The sequence below is a fragment of the Camelus bactrianus genome, chromosome 29, assembly GCF_048773025.1.
Source record: "Camelus bactrianus isolate YW-2024 breed Bactrian camel chromosome 29, ASM4877302v1, whole genome shotgun sequence".
NCBI lineage: Eukaryota > Metazoa > Chordata > Mammalia > Artiodactyla > Camelidae > Camelus > Camelus bactrianus.
This window is the reverse complement of record NC_133567.1, coordinates 13144070-13162399: the sequence shown is the minus strand read 5'-3', so window position 1 is coordinate 13162399 and position 18330 is coordinate 13144070. Positions and strand designations below refer to the sequence as shown.

At 41.8% G+C, this 18330-nt stretch overlaps 1 long non-coding RNA gene across 1 annotated transcript; it reads right to left on the bottom strand.

Moving 5' to 3' along the window:
* Positions 1 to 366: 366 nt before the first annotated feature.
* Positions 367 to 16049, bottom strand: LOC123611894 (uncharacterized). The gene is made up of 3 exons (XR_006718991.2): positions 15189 to 16049; positions 4499 to 4708; positions 367 to 4106 (listed from the first exon to the last, which is right to left on the bottom strand). It is a non-coding gene; the product is annotated as an uncharacterized LOC123611894 (long non-coding RNA).
* Between the last annotated feature and the right edge of the window lie 2281 nt (positions 16050 to 18330).

Sequence of the window (18330 nt, the reverse complement as noted above, 5' to 3'; positions counted from 1 at the left end):
AAATCTAGTTTTTTTTTTTACTACAAGACTGGTCATTCCTCGATATGCAGATGTGCTTCCTAATGCACCTAGAATGATGACAACAGAGATAATATGTAGTGTTTCCCAGCTCATTTGAGGAGCCTTCTTTTCTGTGAAATTACGTACAGCACTTGTGCTTTACAGCTTACACTATGGGTTTCAGCAGGGGGAGAAAGCCCTTGGTGCGTAGGTGAAACTTTACAAGGCACACGTTCATACACAAGTGTAACTGTACAGAGTAAGCCGTAGACCCCCTCCTCCCAAATGCTCCGAGGGAGGTTATTCTCCACTGGCTTCCAGATCCTGCAGAAGCTGCCACTGTCACCCGGCCTCTGGTCAGAAGGGAAGCATCGTGGTGGGACCGTGAGCCAGGACAGCTGTCTCACTGAGTGACCTCCAACTAGCTGCTTTGCCAGTCTGGGCTTTAGTCATTCGCTCTGTAAAATGCCTTCTCCCTGTATTTTAGGACACAGTTGTGAGTCGTCCAAGTGGACTATTCTGGAGCAGAAGTTTTAACGGCGTTCATCTGAAATTAAGTAATTCTGCAGAGTCCTTCAATTCAGAACTAATTCTGGAGCAAAGCTTGTGTAGATGAGGAAATGGGAGAGAAATGTTTTGTTGCACAAATGTTCACAACAGCCAATGACACCTGTATTTCCAGGGTGTTGCCAAATGTTTTCACTGAAAACTGGTTCTGCTGCCTGTCTCCATGTGGACACCAATAAAAATTGATATTGATCACCTGTTTTCCTTTTTTAAAGAGTGGCTTTAAAAGTAACCCTGGAGGAAATTCTAGGGTAATGCTTCTACGGATGTTTTTCCAGAAAGATCACATTAGATGTGATAGGTAATTCAGTTAAGAAGAATCTATTATAGAACTTTGGGTTGGGAATTCCAAAGTGGACATTAGCAAGTGTTAGGAGGAAGAATAAAGACTAGTAACCCAGGGCCTGAAGAGAATGAATGGAGTTGGACTGAGAATGTACTGTAGAAGCCCTGGGTAGACAGACAGCCCAACCCACCAGGATGAAATAAGAGACAAGAAGTCACGCTCTAATAACAGGGCTTCGTTAATCTGGTTACTGAGCACCACGTAAAACCATCAGCCATTTGCGGGAGGCTCAGCTGTATCTTGTGAAGACAGCAGAGCACAGTATTTACAAAGACAAACTTAGTCCGTGTTTACCTAAGCCTAACTTGCTTTACAGAAGTCTACCCTAGGTATCTGTGTGCCACACGTCACCCAGCTTTATCCCATATTCAAAAACAGCCTAAGCCAATTTGTCTAGCTTAACTATTTTTAGTGAAAAGATTAATACTGTATTTGCTTAAGGCTGAAATCAAACATTTTGCACATCCTGAAAAGAAGCCAATTAGAAAAAAGTATTTAAGAAGCTTAGGTTCCATTATATAGTCTAATCCATAACCATTAGTAATTTAACTTTGACTTCACCTTGGCCAAAGAAAGGAATCTCTTCTCATTTTGAAGACCAAACTTCAAGTGATAAATAACCTTGTTGATTTCTGTTGATACTAATAGGTACATAGCAGTGAGACCAGCAGGCCAGAGTTCAAATCTTGACTCCTCCACCAATCAGCTCTGTAGGATCTGATTAATGTCCATGCTTCAGTTTCCTGAGATAAGCAGTAGGACCTACCCCGCAAGGTAGCTCTAAGAACAGGTTGTACATCGCTCCATGCCTGATCCTTACTAAATGTTAGTTGTTAGCTCAGAAGTTTGTAACAAACAGCACAGGGGGTGAATGGCTCATAGTAAGTAGTGAGTCATTTTGAGTTGTTGCTCCTTTCCCCTGTAGGACGCATGCTACAAGGTCGATGAGCACTCATGCTCACAGTGCAAGAGCAGTGCTCCCTGGTTGCTGCCCTTGGTGGGGTGGGGGAGGGTAATGACATTGCCCAAGATGTTTAAGCCACTATTGCAGACGTTGAATCATTGTACGGCGGTAAGCATGCTTACCCAGCATAAGTCCACAAATCAAACTTTCGAGTCTGTACTGAATCACTTATGCTTATGTAACACAATAATCATAAAAGCAAATAGCATGTATAGTTTCTAAAGAATGATTTTTTTAAAAATTAGAGACCTATGGTTTATGAAACCACAGTTTCATTTACATGAGAGTGAGTACAACTTCCTGAGAACTTACAGCTGCTTAGAGTCACCTTACCTTCTAATGGGAAGACTGGAGCTCCATCAGGTAAATGAGAACATTTACGGGGGAGAGGAAAAGGGTTATTATAAGATAATGTTCATCAAGAAATTCAAACTGATCTCGTAAAATGTCCTAGAAATTACAATTCTGCAAATAGACTGGAAGGCCTGGATGGGGTGGATAGACGCCTAAGTGTGAGTAATATATGAAACAGACCAAAATCTGAAGACTGAGGATATTTTGTAGTGTATGGTTGATTGACTTCTGGACTAACAGCTTTTTTCTCCCCCAAATATGAGAAACTATAATAAAACTTCTTAGGAAAACAATTAGAGATTAATTTTTCAAGAATGCAATTTGACTAAACTAATTTAGGTTACTAGTGATCTTCTGACCAACTAGAGTGGTCCTTTTCTATGTCTTGCTGATGTCGTTCACAAGAAGCAAACAAAACAGTAAGACACAGGTTACTTGCAACCCAGGTCAGAAGGGAAAACTGTATCTATACTAAGAAATGAAAGATAGAAAGATCAAGTGTGGTTTTTAAAAAGTGAATTCAATTCTGTAGGATTAAGGATGACTCCTAGATGACCACCAGGAGTATAAAATTGGTATTTACCTAAATCCTAATACATAGAGGAAGCTTTGAAAAATTCAACAGAAAATATGCAAGGCTTGGTTCAACCTGATTTTCAAAGAGAGCTTGCAAAACCGCAACATCAGTCATTCTCAGTGAATAGAAAACCCAGTTCAAACCTAGAAGACATTTCTCCACTGATGTGACATGGTGGGTAAACTCTGTCTCAACGCAGAAATAATGGAACAGAGGAATGTGAGGAGGATGCGGAAATCACCACGTAGCAAAAAGAAATCTCTTTCTGAAGTGAGCGAAAATATTCTGCAGGGATTTCCATCGACCTTTATAGAGCACATCTCTAAATACTGGCCATTAAACAGAAAGCAGTCTCATCTCATTCATTTTGCTATTACACAGCATCTTAATTTTGCATGGCCTGTGGGTTTTTCCCCCCAGTGAGAACACTAAAACAACAAAGAATTTGAAAAGCAAAGCCATCCTGTGGAATGTAGCTTCAGGTTTAAGTAATCACTGCAGCCCTTGTTTCACTGTATTCTGATGAGCGCCAACATCTTAATTACAGTCCAGCATCTCCTGTTCAGCAGGCAGTGCCAATCATCCCCCATTATGCATTGATGTGCAGTGAGGACTCGTTAGGGGCTGCTGCAATCACCACCCTCTTTTTCCGCTCACACCCCATCAACTTCAACGTGCTTGGTCTCCAGAGGTAAGAGCAGCTGGACACACTATACTCATTAACCCAGCTGCCTTGGACATTTGTTCCTTTAAAGAAAAAAAAAAAACACTAATGTCACAAATTCTCTACTAAAGGAAACACTTTCAGCCTGTGGGGTGTTTCTTTTTTTTTTTTTTTTTTTTTTTTTCCTCTTGCCTTGATTATTGCAGCTGCTCCTTTATACAGGCGCTACACTTCCAGCTGAAATAGCACTCTTCCATTTCACACACCGGGCTTCAGAATTCCACAACGAAGCCCTTCCACTTTACTACGATTTGATGTGACGGAATGGCCAATGGGAGGCACCAAGCTGAATGCAGTCCTGGAACTTCACTCACTGATCTGAAATTCTGGCTTTAAATGATTTGAAATTGATATTTCCAATTGCGTAAACAAAACGCTGAAGTTATTAGCCATGTAGGATATTTTATACTTAGTGTTTCTCATCTCAAAGAAGCTCAATTTTAACAGATGCCTACCCTCTCTGCCTCCCCTGGAGCTCTGCAAATGTCTGTTCTTGAGTGGACAGTTTCTGCCGAATCCCAGGCATCTTCATCTTTCCCTGGGCACAGCAGGGCCCCAGGGTGGGAGGTTGCATCTAAATGGAAGAAATGGGGAAGGGATGTTTGCATTTTAACACCCTGGTACAGCAAAGAACCAGCCTCTCTGACCTCAGTCCCCAAAACACCCTCCAGCAGCCCATTCCTTATCCTCCACCAATGCCTCCCTCACTCTTGGGCCTTAGAGGTACCCACCCTGGGCTTCTCAGCTTACAGGTAATTTTCTCAGACAGGCCTTTCCTCCCCTTCCCGCCATCCTTCTGTCTCTTTCAAGCATTCGGCATACACCCTTACAACACTTAGAATTTGTCATTCTGTTTTTGTACATGGCTACTTGTCCTCACACTTTCTAAACTCAGTGAGGGCAGGAATCACGCCTGTGTTGTTTGTCCCTGTAGATTCTGAGCGTTGGTTAGAACAGCTCACTCACGACATTGACACCAGGCCCGGGGCCTCCAGGTCCACCCAATTTCCTTGGCGCCACCGTCTCTCCAAAACCTTCCTCCTGCCGCCGTCTCCATGGAGAGGTGTGGTTGGCAGGTGGATACCTGCGTGGTTGGCAGGTGGATAGCGGGCAGGTCACAGGAAAGGAGGACATCCATCCCTTGTTTTCCCCTGGTTTTCTTAGCCGGTCTTTCTCCTGCAAAGATGCCAGTGAAAATGAAACTTCTTGGGACCCTCTCAGCAACACTGGTAGGTCTGACGGGTGAAGTGTCTGCTTATTTTCTAGCAGGCGTAATTGGCATTATTTTACTATTTCCTTCCTCCTCACATTAAATGAGACCCCGCAGGTTAATAAACTAGGACAATGCACTAAATCATTCCAGGCAGGTGGGCAGAAGAGCTCGCATCTCAGCCCGGAGGCCAGGAGAGATGGTAACTGGCTTTCAGGGAGAAACATTGTTGATTTCAGACTATCAAGTTCTGGTTTAAGTCAGAACAAAAAACTGCAGGGAATCAACTTCAGGGGTCCGCCCCCTGGCCTTAAGCAATTAGTCAAGAATAACCCACAGCCTCATCATCTTTTAAGACAGTGCTGCTCAAACTTCAGGCCAGGGACCAGTTCCTGTTCTAATCTGCAAACTGTCTGTAATCAATCTGCAATGAGATATGTACAGAGACGAAGGAAGCCTTTAGAACTTTTATGGCAGTTTGGAAGAGTAGTTTTATGTCTGTTGAATCAAAAAAAAATTGAGTTTGTGTTTTATAGTCTTTGGGGTTTTTTAAATTGAATTTTCCTAGTACCTTATTTTTTGTTGTTTTTTAAAATATTGCTCCATAATGGATTTAAAACAAAATCGGTCCTTCCCCACAAGTGCACTGAGACCCATCGCTCTGAGCCACTAAGTGGGCCGCAAAGGCACTCCACTCAAAAGCACGAGCAGTTAAGCCTCACGGTTCCCCGCAAAGACCCAGAAATGCTCTTGACAAGTCAGAAGGGAGCTTGGACCCACCCTTTCTCATTCAAAACAGTCTTTGGCCAGGTCCTTGGCAGCCTTCCAGATTTCTGCCAACAGAAAGCACAGATAAGGAGGCTTTGAAAAGTGGAGTACACTCCCCTTAAAAGCCAGATTTATCCAGAGTAGACACTTGATTTTACATGAAGGCCACAAATTGAGGGCCGGCCAAAGGGAGGCACATGGAGGACGGAGTGGTACCAGTGTTGTCTTTGGAGCCAGTGTCACATCTGCATCTTCTGACTCTGAGGGAGATAGAAGAGTCTTGAGCTGAGATAGTCACAAAGCCTGTGGCATAAATCCCCAAATGGCCACAATGATATAATCAGTTAAATAAAATCAGGTATTATGGTTAGAAAAACAGCCCTCCCAGGTCACCACATTTACCTGTACGGTTATTCCTATAGTGACAAAGAAAGGTGAGGCTTGCCGTTGGGTGGATTTTGCCAGGGAAATGCCACAATATCCCCAAGTGGGATGTTTCATTGCACGTAGGTCTGAGGACCGCTCACCCAGCCAGCCCTTCAGTGCTCTTGGGCAATTGAAACTACCATGTCCTTAGTGGAATTGCCAGGTTCCCATTATTTGTATTTTTAGCTGTTCTCATATGTCTTTAGTTGGTATGTTCCATTCAACTAAATTGGTTGGATTTTTTGCAGGCAGAAGAAATATCTCCCTACATCTTGTGTAATTTTCCCACATGCCTATTATGTACTGTACCCAGTGGGTTCTGAATAAATGTTGACTAACCCATTAATAAAATGATGTAAATCAAACAGCAGGTTGCTTTTTTTTTCCCTTTTGAAATGCATTTATTTTCCTTGCTGGTATACTGTTGTATTCAAGGCTCCAGAAATTTGATTTAAAATTAAAATTTGATTGGATTAAAGAACATAGAAAAATAATATAAAACTCCATTAATTTGGATCCAATGTGCATGGGTATCACACCCACACATAGAATTCGGTGAGTCTACTCAATACCTATTAGCTCAGGCAAAATCCAAGCTGTCCAGCCATTGGAGGAAGCCGATGAGATTTCTTGAAGGGGAATTTAAAAACAGGCCTAGAGCATTTTTTTTTTTTTATGTTCTCTTTTCTCATCTCTTCTCCAATTCCCCAAAAATTATCCAGAAAGGTTCCATGTGTTCTTTCTTGGCCACAACAACCAGTGAGCAGGGGCCCAGCTATGAGGGAGCCTGGATGGGGTAAGGGTCGCAGGGCTAAGTGGGGACCGCCCAGTTTATGGGAGCACATGCTTTTCCCTGCTCTTTCCTGAGTCACGTGTCCCTCTGCCCTGGGTCCTTCACAGGGAACCCAGACTTGAGAACCAACGACTTCGGTATAAACTGAGAGCAGCTCTGGTCTTACCACCGAGCAAGAGGCACCAGTGGTGACAGCAGGGAAGGGGGCGCAGAGCTTGGAAAAGTGGGGAAAACACCTGCCATGTCTTGGATGACTCTCCCAGTTGATGGTAAGAGCCTCCTCACTGGACTGGACAGGCAAGGAGCCGCCGTCCTGAGAAGAGTAAAGGAAGGTTCTGGGAAGATTCAATGGAGAAGGAATTTATTGTCTGGGTGCCCTGATGCCTCCTTTGTTTTGTATTTATTCCATGAGGAAGTGAGCCTTGGAGTGCATACTTACAGTTCATTCATTGATTCATCAAAAAATTATTAAGGGCCTACTCTGTGTCAGCATTTAGTGTTTTTGCTGGAGAGAAGGATTTGAGTTTCTGAGTCAGATCATGTCTTGGAAGTCCTGTTCCAGCTCCTAAATACAATTGCCTTTATTTTCTTTCTTTTCAATATATACACATTTGTTTTTAAAATTATACCACTAACACACAAATTCATACTCAGATAAGACACATGACACAGATGAATAAACAGGAAAGTTACTTTCACTCTTTATTCTTCTTAATCTCACTTCCCTCCCTGGTGGTGACCACCATCAACAAGGAAACCACCTTTTTCCTGTCACATTGATTCATGTTTCATCTCATTTCCAAAAGGGTTCAATCCTGTTTTCAAAGATATAGACACAGAGAGATAAAATATATTCTAAGTTTTCTAGGAGCCACTGTTACAAAGGGGGAACTATCCAGGTTCATAAGGTAAAAGTAAACCATGTGCTCATTGAAAAGCTCCATTTCTGGTTCTGTGATCAGAGAACAATGCCCTGCTGGGAAAACACGGGAATGCAATGAGCAAGATCCTCATAATCACAATCAGTAGTTTCATGGCTTTTCTTACTACAGCATTCAAGGTCGATGGCATCATGCCATTGGGTCAATTTAATATGGGCCAGTATCAAGCCCTACGGATTAGCACCTCTCTGATAGGCTAAATTTTGGATGACAGGATTTATGACACAACATTAATTTATTGAAAACAGGAATCAGAGAAGGGAGCAAAAGTAAAAGCACTGCAATCTTCATTTTTATAAAAAGTGAGTCAGAGTAATTGTTTTTATTGTAATTTAGGTAATTAGTGAGACTTGTGACATTGATTATGAATTGCTGTATAGTAACCATTAGTAAAATTAAAAACAGGTTCTTCACCCTCTAAAATATTGCGAAAGGCAAGCAAAAACAAAGTTCTGTTTATATTGAATAAAAAAGGACAGCAAGAAAGCCAAAACAAAACCACAAAATAACATGACAGTGGTCATAACAGTTATGACAATTGAAAACTCTTATTAAAAGGCACAGTCTGTGGGCATGTAAATTGGTACAACCACTTTATAGAACTGTTTATCAGTGTCTTGTAAAACTAAAACATGCATATCCCGTAACCCAGCAATTCCACCCCAAGGCACATTCCCAACCAAAGTGCATCTGAGGTTGACTGAAATATACACAGAAGAGTGTTCACAGCAGCACTGTTTGAGATGGTCCTAAACAAGACAGTGCCCAAAAGACCATCAACAAAAAGTGCAAAATTAAATTGTGGTATATTCACGTGATGGAATATTATTCAGCAGTAAGAATTAGCAAGGAAATAACAACTTCAGTTGTACCTGCCTACATGGGTGAATCTCATTGACACAATGTTGAGCAAAAGAGCCCAGACACAGAAGTGCACACACTGATGAATCCATTTATATAAAATTCAAAACAACATGAAACTAGTCTGTGGTGTTAGAAATGGTTACCCTCGGTGAGGCTAATGACTAGAAGGAGGCAAGAGGAGGGTTTCTGGATGTTCTTGATCAGAAGTCTGGTTCCACATCTTTGTTCACTTTATGAATATTCATTGAGCTACACTTAGAATTTGTGCACTTCTTGAATTTTGTTTTAATAAACAATAAACTTTTTTTCCTCACAGTTCTGGAGTCTGAAAAGTCCAAGATTAATGTGCTGGCGGATTTGATATTTAGTAAGACCTGCTTTCTGGACAGCTGTAATTTTCTTGTAACCTTACATGGTAAAAGCAGGTGGGGAGATTTCTTTGTTCACTTCTTCTACAAGGGCACTGATCCCATTCATGGGGGTTCCATCCTTATAACCTAATCACCTCCCAAAGACCCCACCTCCTAATACACTCACATTGTGCATTACATATCAACATGTGAATTATTTGTATTAAAGTACAGTTGATTTACAATATTATATTACTGAATGTTTAATTTCAATAAACCACATTTTAAAAACAAAATTCAGCAGCTTTCTGTTTATGAGAGAACACAGCTAGCACAAAACAAAAGAAATAAAACATAAAAAATATGAGAAATAGAAAAGATCAGCCATCATTTATTGAGCATTTGTTGTGTGCCAGTGTACTATCCTAAGTGCTTTCCTCATATTATTTTACAGTTGACACTTGAACAACTTGTGCACAAGTTTAAACTGCACAGGTCCATTGATACGTGGATTTTTTTCCATAAATGCATACAATATACATGACTTCTGGTTTACTAAATCCACAGTTCCACATCTGTGGGCATGGAGGACCAGGGCAAAAGAGGTGAACCAAGGGCAGTGTCTGTGCATTTTAGAGGGGCTGCTGAGGTCCCGGGAGGCTGGTCCATACTTCTGACAGCTTCTTTGGGGCTGATGACACAGGGACTGGAATTTAGGGTTTACTAAGAAGGTAGGACCCAAGTAAACCCTCCACTTTGGGTTGGGACCCTGAAGAACTACCTCCTAAGAGAATCAATGAACTGAAATACATAGGCCCTAAAAATGGGGACTAAAAACTTTCTAATCATCTCAGTTCCTCAACAGATTATTGCTAGCATCTCCCCCTACCCCCACTCCAGGCACTAGAAATGTAAATCCTCTCATCATCCAAGTTCACTCAATTATTTCTACAAACAGCTTTGCAAATAAAATGTCTGGCATGTAATAAAATGCATATATATATATATATATATATATATATATATATATATATAGAAAAATTATTCAACCATTAAAAAAAGGAAGTCTTGCCATTTGCGATGACACAGATGGAACTTGAGGGCATTATGCTTAGTAAAATAAATCAGACAAAGACAAAAACTGTATGATCTCACTTATATACACAATCTACTACCAAAGTAGTTTATTTATTTTTTGTTTGATAGGGGAGGTAATTAGGTTTATTTATTTACTTATTTATTTAACGAGGTACCAGGGATTGAACCCAGGATCTCATGCATGCTAAGCGCGTACTCTACCTATGACCTATACCCTTCCCTGCCCTATATGTACAATCTAAGGCAAAAACAAAAGCAAAACACCCTGAACTCATGGATAAAGAGAATAGATTGGTGGTTACGGGGGAGGGGGCAAAATGAGTGAAGGGGGTCAAAAGGTATAAACTTCCAGTTATAAAATAAATAAGTTATGGGGATATAATATACAGCATAGTAACTGTGGTTAATAATACTGTGTTGTATCTTTGAAAGCTGCTAAATGAGTACATCTTAAAAGTTCTCATCACAAGAAAAAAATTGTAACTGTGTGTTGATGGATGTTTAGTAGATTCATTGTGGTGATATTTGACAATATACACAAATACTGAATCATTAGGTTGTGCACTTGAAACTAATACAAAGTTATATGTCAGTTATATCTCAGTTTCTTAAAAGGTGAGCTAGAGAGACAGGAAGTCTTGCTCAGAAAAGGGGATGCCTGGACTTGAAGTGCTGGAGAGGTTGCAGTGATTGACAGTAACTAGGTCTAGAGAATGACCACTGGGGTAAGTGGAGACGCGGAATGGGAGATGACAAGGAGAGTTCAAGGTATGAGAGGCCTGGGTATTGAAGCGACCATCAATGTGTATGCTAAAATCACCAAGAATTAACACGGGAGTGAAGTTGGAGAGACTCACAGTGAGCTAGGAGCTACCATTTCTGAGACATGAATGGGGTACCCTTGGGTCAGAGGATGCAGCACTATGATATTGTGGATGGTGGATGATGTAATCTGATGACAGGAGAATAAAGCTGGATGGATGGAGGGAAGATGAGGGAATGGCCTGGAAGCACCAATGAGGAGAGAGGACACTTTCAGGCCCAGTGGTGCAGGGGGTTGGAAAGAGGACAACAGGGTGAGATCATGTTTTGTTTAGAGCAAGAAGCTGAGGAGAGCGTCCAGAAAGGTGGTAAAGGGTGCACAGGAGTTTGCTAAGGCCCAAGGGCTGGATATAAGGGTTTCAGGAGTTAGGGAGGGAGGGGGCGTGGACAGAATAAAGGAAGTGTGATGCCACGTGAAGATTAGGACGGCAGGAGTGGAGGAGTGACCCGGATGTCCCGGGAATGATTGAGCACAGCTAATTTGTCCTGATTGAAAAGAGATTCTGGGGGAGAGTCTGCCAGTGGTGTTCAATTAGAGGTTGAATTACCTGCTGTTTAGTGTGTTGAGTGTCTTTGTGCTAGTTTTCTTCTCGTGCTTTGGAATTTTTGTTTTGTTTGTTTTGTCTTGCCTTGTCCTGTTTTGGTGTGGTGTCAGTGTGTTGTTGGCTTTGTCGTATCTTTCTGAGCCGCCTCTCCTGTGGCAGGTTTGTTGCTGCCTGCATCAAGACTCCTAGGACCCTCTGGTCTGGAACCAGGTTTTCTCATTCAACAGAGATAAAGGTGGGGGCAGGGTTCGAAGGGGCACCAGGCAGCGTTGACTCAGTTCTGTCTGTACCGCTCTCTGCTGCCTCCTGCCAGTGCAAACGGGCACCGGCCTCCCAGCTCCAGCCAAGGCAGTGGCCCCAGCTTTCTTGGACTCCTTTCACACTTGGGGAGCCCCTCTCTGCCCCAGGGTCACCTGCTGAGCCCAGCTCCCAGCTCCTGGCTCCTGGCCATGAGGACAAAAAGCTACAAGGCAGGCTGGGAAATGTATGTGCAAGACTACACACTGCCTGGACCAAACTCCAGCTGGATCAGAGATCTGAAGGTAAAAAGAGAAGTTAATTGTTATGAAATAATCAGGGTTGGGGAAGGTTTTTAGAAGAATTTTTTTAAATCAAAAGATAAATGATTCTGTAATGAATTAGGAGCTCTAACAAATCAGTTTTTTTAACTGAGGTATAATTGACATATAACAATATATTAGTGACAGGTGTATAACATAATGATTCAGTATTTGTATATATTGTCAAACGATCACCACAATAAATCTAGTTAATATCCATCACCACACAGAGGTACAAATTTTTTGTCCTATGATAAGAACTTTTAAGTTCTACTCTCTTAGCAGCTTTCAAATATACAACAGAGTATTATTAACCATAGTCACTATGCTGTACATTATATCCCCAGGACTTACTTATTTTATAATTGAAAGTTTGTATCTTTTGACCCCTTTCACCCATTTTGCCCACTCACCACCCCTTGCCGCTGGCAACTACCAATCTGTTTTCTGTGTCTATGAGTTCAGGGTGTTTGGGTTTGTTTTTGTTTTAGATTCCACAAATAAGTGAGATCATATTGTCTTTGTCTTTCTCTGTCTGATTTATTTCACTTAGCACTTAGCCCTCAAGTTCCATCCATGTTGTCACAAATGGCAAGATGTCCTTCTTTTTTCATGGTTGAACAACTTTCCTCTGTGTGTGTGTGTGTGTGTGTATCACAGCTTCTTTGTCCATTCATTCCACTGATGGACCCTGAGGTTGTTTCCACATCTTGGCTATTGTTAATAATGCTGCAATGAACATGGGTGCAGATATCTTTTCAAATTAGTGTTTCCATTTCCTAACAAATCAATTTTTGAATGACCAAAATACCCAATAGAGAAATCAATAAAATATAGACAGTTCACAGAAAAAATACAAATATACACTTTTAAATATATAAAGAATTTAAAAACATCACGGTGGGAAAAAGGCAAATTAAAGCTAAAATAAACACTATTTTCACTTGTCTGCTATCCCACAAGATCAGCTACTTCATCTTTGAAAAGTGCTGACATATCACAAAAGCAGATGGGTCAAAGAAATACTTAACATATTTTTGATGTGTTTAGTGTCCCTATGCATTTAAACATGCCGTTTCTTCTGAACAGAATATCCTTCGACCCCTTGTCATGTAGATTTACATCTAACTCCAACTCATCCTTCAAAACTCAGTTCATTTCACCTTCTCCAGAAAGCCTTCTTTGCCTACCATCACAACCACCCTAGTCTGAATAATCTCTCTCCTGGGTTTCTGTGTAATCTTTTTTTTTTAATTTGGTCATATTCTTGTCTCATTGATTTCAGTCCCTGATCTCCTTGTTTCTTTTCTCAACTACTCTGTGAGAGCACCAAGTCTAATTTAATTTTGCGTTCCCAAGGCCTCGCTCATTGGAAGCACTCAAAGATTCTTTGTTGGATGTATGAATGAAGAACTTGTTACTTCACTGGGAGGGAGATTATACATAGTTGATTTAGTGACACTGGGTTCTGTGTTAAGCACACTCCACTGGGAGGCAGTGTTGTGCAGTGAAAAAGCTCCCAGCTTTGCAGGACAAATGCCGGGGCTCCCATCTCACTTCCACTGCCTTCTACCTGCCTGTTTTCGTGCCATGCAAAATCTTAAGACACCAGCAAAAAGGGAAAGATAAAAAGAATAGTTTTCTTACAAGATTATCAAGAGGATTTAAAATAATTTAAGTAGACCTAGGTAAAGTATTTAGCATATTGTAGGTGTGTTTATCATAAGGGAGGTCTTGATTACTTGCTTATATATTAATAGGCACAATTGCAGGCAAAGATCTAGCTCAGAGAAGTGTTTTTTTGCAATTATGCTGCAGATAACAGTTAAAAACTGTCAGCCCACTTCTCACCTCCCTCGGACAGCTCGGGGTTGCAAGACCAGGGTCAGAGGCTCTCAGGGCTCCATGGGACTGGGGGACTGGGAGTCCCATGGGGACTTAGGCAAGTCAAGGGCTTGAGTGACTATTATTGCCAGGCCCTGGTTCAGCTGCCTGTGCATTAAATAGATTTTTATGCACTGGCCTGGGAAGCCAGCCACCATCAATAATTCTGTTTCTATGGGGAAAGGCTTTCTGTGTTCCAAACAACCAACTTACTAATGAACTCCTGGAACACAACCTATTCGTCTACGGGGACCAGCTAACTGGGTTTACATGGTGGAGGCAGCAGCCTGGGACTGCGCTCTGTTGATCTAATTATTGTGAATTCTCTACAGCGACTAATCGAGCTGGGGGCTCCACAATTGAAGAGGAATTTTCAAAAATTGGAGAGGATTCCACAAAGAACCACAAAGATGATTAAAGGGCTGCAGGAAAATTTAGTCTGGTCTCTATAGTTTTAAGAGGATTATGGACACTATCCATGAGATAATCACTCTCAAATGGAAAAAGTGTTTGATTCTGTACGGTGTCCAGGGCCTTTATCACTTGCAAATTGATGATACATTCATACAGAAGGGAACCTATGTTTGCTAAGCACCTATTTCAGGGTATCAGACACTTTCTGGGCCTTTTACACCCAATATTTAAGTTTATCCTCATGGCCACCCTGCCAGATGGACATCATGATACTCATTTTACAGATGAGGAAACTGAGACTCTGTGAGATTATTTGTCAAAAATTTTATAGCTCAGAATACAGAATATAGATTCCAATCCAGGCCAGATTAAGTTCAAAGCCCCTCTAACCCATTTTCCACATGGCAAGAGGGCTTTTTCTGAAATACAAACCTGATCATGTCTTCCCCTGTTTAAACCATCTTAGGGCTCCACTCTGCTCCTGGGATGGAACTCAGGCTTCTCATCATGGCAGCCAGGACCCCGTGTGCCCTGCCACCTGCAAACCAGCCTTGCCTCCTGCCATCACCCGTCCCCCTCAGCCCTAGTTCTGGATTCAGATATTTTCCTGTTTCTCTGTTCCTCCAGATGCTTCAAGCCTCCACTCCCTCACACACACATCTTCTCTCCCTGCTTCCTTGCCTTTCTTTCTCTATTAACCAACTTCCTTCTCCCGCTGTGGACTTCAGCTTGCATGTGCCTTCCTTTGGAGGCCTTCCTGGGCTCCAAGTGGGGGCTAATCAGCCCTTCACAGCAGATCCCATGCCCCACACAACTGAATTGTAACTGCACGTTGATTTAGCCTTAGGCATCCTCCACCCGATAAACACACACACATACACCCCACTCAGTCACCATTTGTTAAATAAGTGTTGAATGATCGTATCACAAGTTATTTTTACAAGCAAGAATTTAAAATACTGACATTTACAAAATATTTACCTTTTTTAATGAAGAGGATTTGAGGTAATCTTGATCACAACAGCTCTCCTTTGTTTTCTGATACATTTTTTTTTGAGAAGAAGGAAAAGAATGTAGTTGCCGGGAGCTTACTGGGAGTTGTGCAAAACGTCAGCATGCCCACAGGAGGGTGTCCCACGGTGGACTTCATCCATTGTCTGGGTCGTGGCAGAAAAGAGACAGAGACCCTTTCATCCCTTAGCTTCAGGAAGGAACCGGTGAATCCATGACATTCAAGAGAACATGGATGTTTGTAAAGTCCTCCAGAGAGACAGCTCCCATCCTATCTGGTGTCAAACAACCCTTAGAGTCAAGAAATTCTTCCTTTTGTTGAACTTTAATAAACCCATTTGTTTTGTGTTCTTGGCAACAGAGAAAAAACAGCCATTATCCTCCATGCAGTGGCTCTTCTGAAGTTTATGTTCATTGCTGATGCTTCTTAAGTGATCCTGGAGCTTTTTCTCTCCAGGTTAAGTAATCCCAGGTCTTTAGCCCTTCTTGGCTGGTCACTGAGTGACTATTTTGCTTTGGCTCTGAACTCCCTCCACATTCTCTGAATCCCATTGAACTATGGAGACCAGAGCCGGTCCAGCTCCCTTACAGTTGTGATCTGTGCAGAGCAGTGTAGCAATTACCTCATGATACAGACATGCTTTTCATTTGCCACAGTTCTCTGCTTGCATTTTTTTCAATCAACAGAACTGCAGGGTTGTGACAATTCCTCCCGGTCAACTGGCTATCCACTAAAGCTATACTTTTAATTTTCCAGCCAACTGCCTTTGAGTGGTTGGCACCTTGCCTTTGAACATGTTCACTTTTCAACTCCAAGTGCGTAACCCTGAATTTTCCCCTGCTGAACTCCATCTGGTCTGCATCCCATTATTCCAGCTTACCAGCATTGCTGTCTAGGACTACTGCAGCCTGCAGAGATCTTTCCCCTTTGGGACACCTTTGTGTTTTTAGTTGCCTGTTTCCCGTGCACATGTTCTATTGATCCGTGCGTGGGTCAGTTTATGCTAAATTATGCTGCTGTAAATAAATCATCTCCAAATCTCAGTGGCTTAAAACAATAGTTTCTGAGGTGTTTTTCTGGTTTTTTAAAATTTATACTATATTTCCTACACTGGTCATCAGAGAGGCTCTGATCATCATAGTGCCTCCATGGTCCAGGTTGGCAGAAGTTCTACCATCTTGTGACACCACCATCTCAGTGTCAGTCTTCAGGGTTCACTGGGCAGCAGCACAGAGCATGGAGAATGGAGAAGTTTCACATGCTTATTCTATCTAGAAGTGATACACGTTGCTTATGCTAACATTTCTTTGGCTAAAGCAAGTCATATTATTGTGACTCATTCCAAGGGGAACATGTGCTCCGAAGGAGAGAAAAACTGGAGAGAAATCCTGATATTCACCTAAGGTCTCCCACAAGCAGTGAGATCCCAACTTTTCTAAACACAGCAATCTTGTATTTTATTTCTGCATCATCCATCAATTCTTAAAGACCTGTATATTCTGGGCTATTTTAATCCCACAAAAATAGAGGCATTTTTCTTTTCCACGTTCTAGATTATACATCAAGATGTTAGGTTCAAGACCAGATTCTGCAGAAAGCTGCTAACAGAATGTTAAGATGGAGCCACTGATCATGTTTCCTCTCTACAATTGAGAGTGCTATACAAAGTGGCATTGTTAGGAATCCCGTGGCATGAATTTGTGAGAGACAGCACTCCCTCAGTCTACCAGATCCACAGCTCAGCTAGACGTGCATTTATAACTCATCACATTTTATATACAGAGAATGTAAATACTCACTGTCCCTAGAGGTTTGAAAATCTAAATAAGACAAGGACAATAAAATCTAAATGGAGAAGTGAGTGCTGCAGACAGTGGACTGGGAATCTGAGCCTTCCTCAGCCTCCAGGGAGCCCTGGGACCTTGGGAAAGTCACTCCACCCCCTGGACCTCAGGCTCCAGCTCTTTCTTAGAATAGGATGGGACTTGATCTGTGGTGCTCAGCTCTAGCTGATCATCAGAATCCCCTGAGGAGCTTTTTAAAAACAGATTCTCATTCCTCACTAAGCCTTCTAAATCTTCTAGGGTGGGACCTGGAATCTATTCAGAGTTGAGATGAGCTCTAATCTTTAAATGTGGAATACCCCACAGTTCTGTCTTGACCCCTCCTCAGATTTCTCTCATGTCAGTTGCCACTTATATTTCCAGGATTCCATGTCTTCAGTTTGAATGTAGGAAGAATAAAACTGAATTCATCATTTCATTCAGCCCTAAACTGCTCTGAAAATATCTAGATTTCATACAGGAAAATGGTACAATTTTCCATCCAATCAGTGAGGCCAGAAAAGGCTAGATTCATTTTATATTCATCCCCAGTTAATCTCTTATTCTAAATATCCCTCCCCCTTATGCCCAAAGTCACTGCCCTAACTCAGGCCTTCATCATCTGTTGCCTGGACTATTACATTCACCTCCTGGGTTTCCCTGACTTGAATTTCACTGATTCCATCCACTACCCCATCCATAACCCTTAGTTCCAAAGTGACCATTCTAACATAAAATATCTGCTAAAAAATCTTCAGTGATTCTCCTATTGCTAATAGTTTAAAATCTAAATGCTCTTGCATTTAGACCTAGACATTTAAGGTTTTTCAAGATGTTATCCCAGCATTTCAAGGCCATTGGCAGTGGCTCCCCTGCTCACAATATACCCCAAGCAATACTCAGCCACTAGTGGTCCCTCAGCTTCTCCACGTCTTTGCACACGTTGTTCTCCAATAGAAACATTATTCTTATACCCACTGTCAGCTATAGGAAGCCTTCATGGTCTTCTTCTGACAGACTGACAAGATAGCTACTCCTTTGCTTCCCCTGTGCTCTGCTTGTTACCAAATCCAAGTTTGTACTGCTCACCACACAACAAGCCAATACTTGGGAGACAAGTTGTTGGGACAAGGAATATCAGCTTTATTCAGAAAGCCAGCAGACTGAGAAGATGGTAGACTAGTGTCCCAAAGAATCGTCTTACCTGAATTAGAACTCAGGCTTGTCCCCATAGGTCAAGTCATGATGTTCCTGTAAACCCCCAACAAGACAATTGTTACTCTCTGTC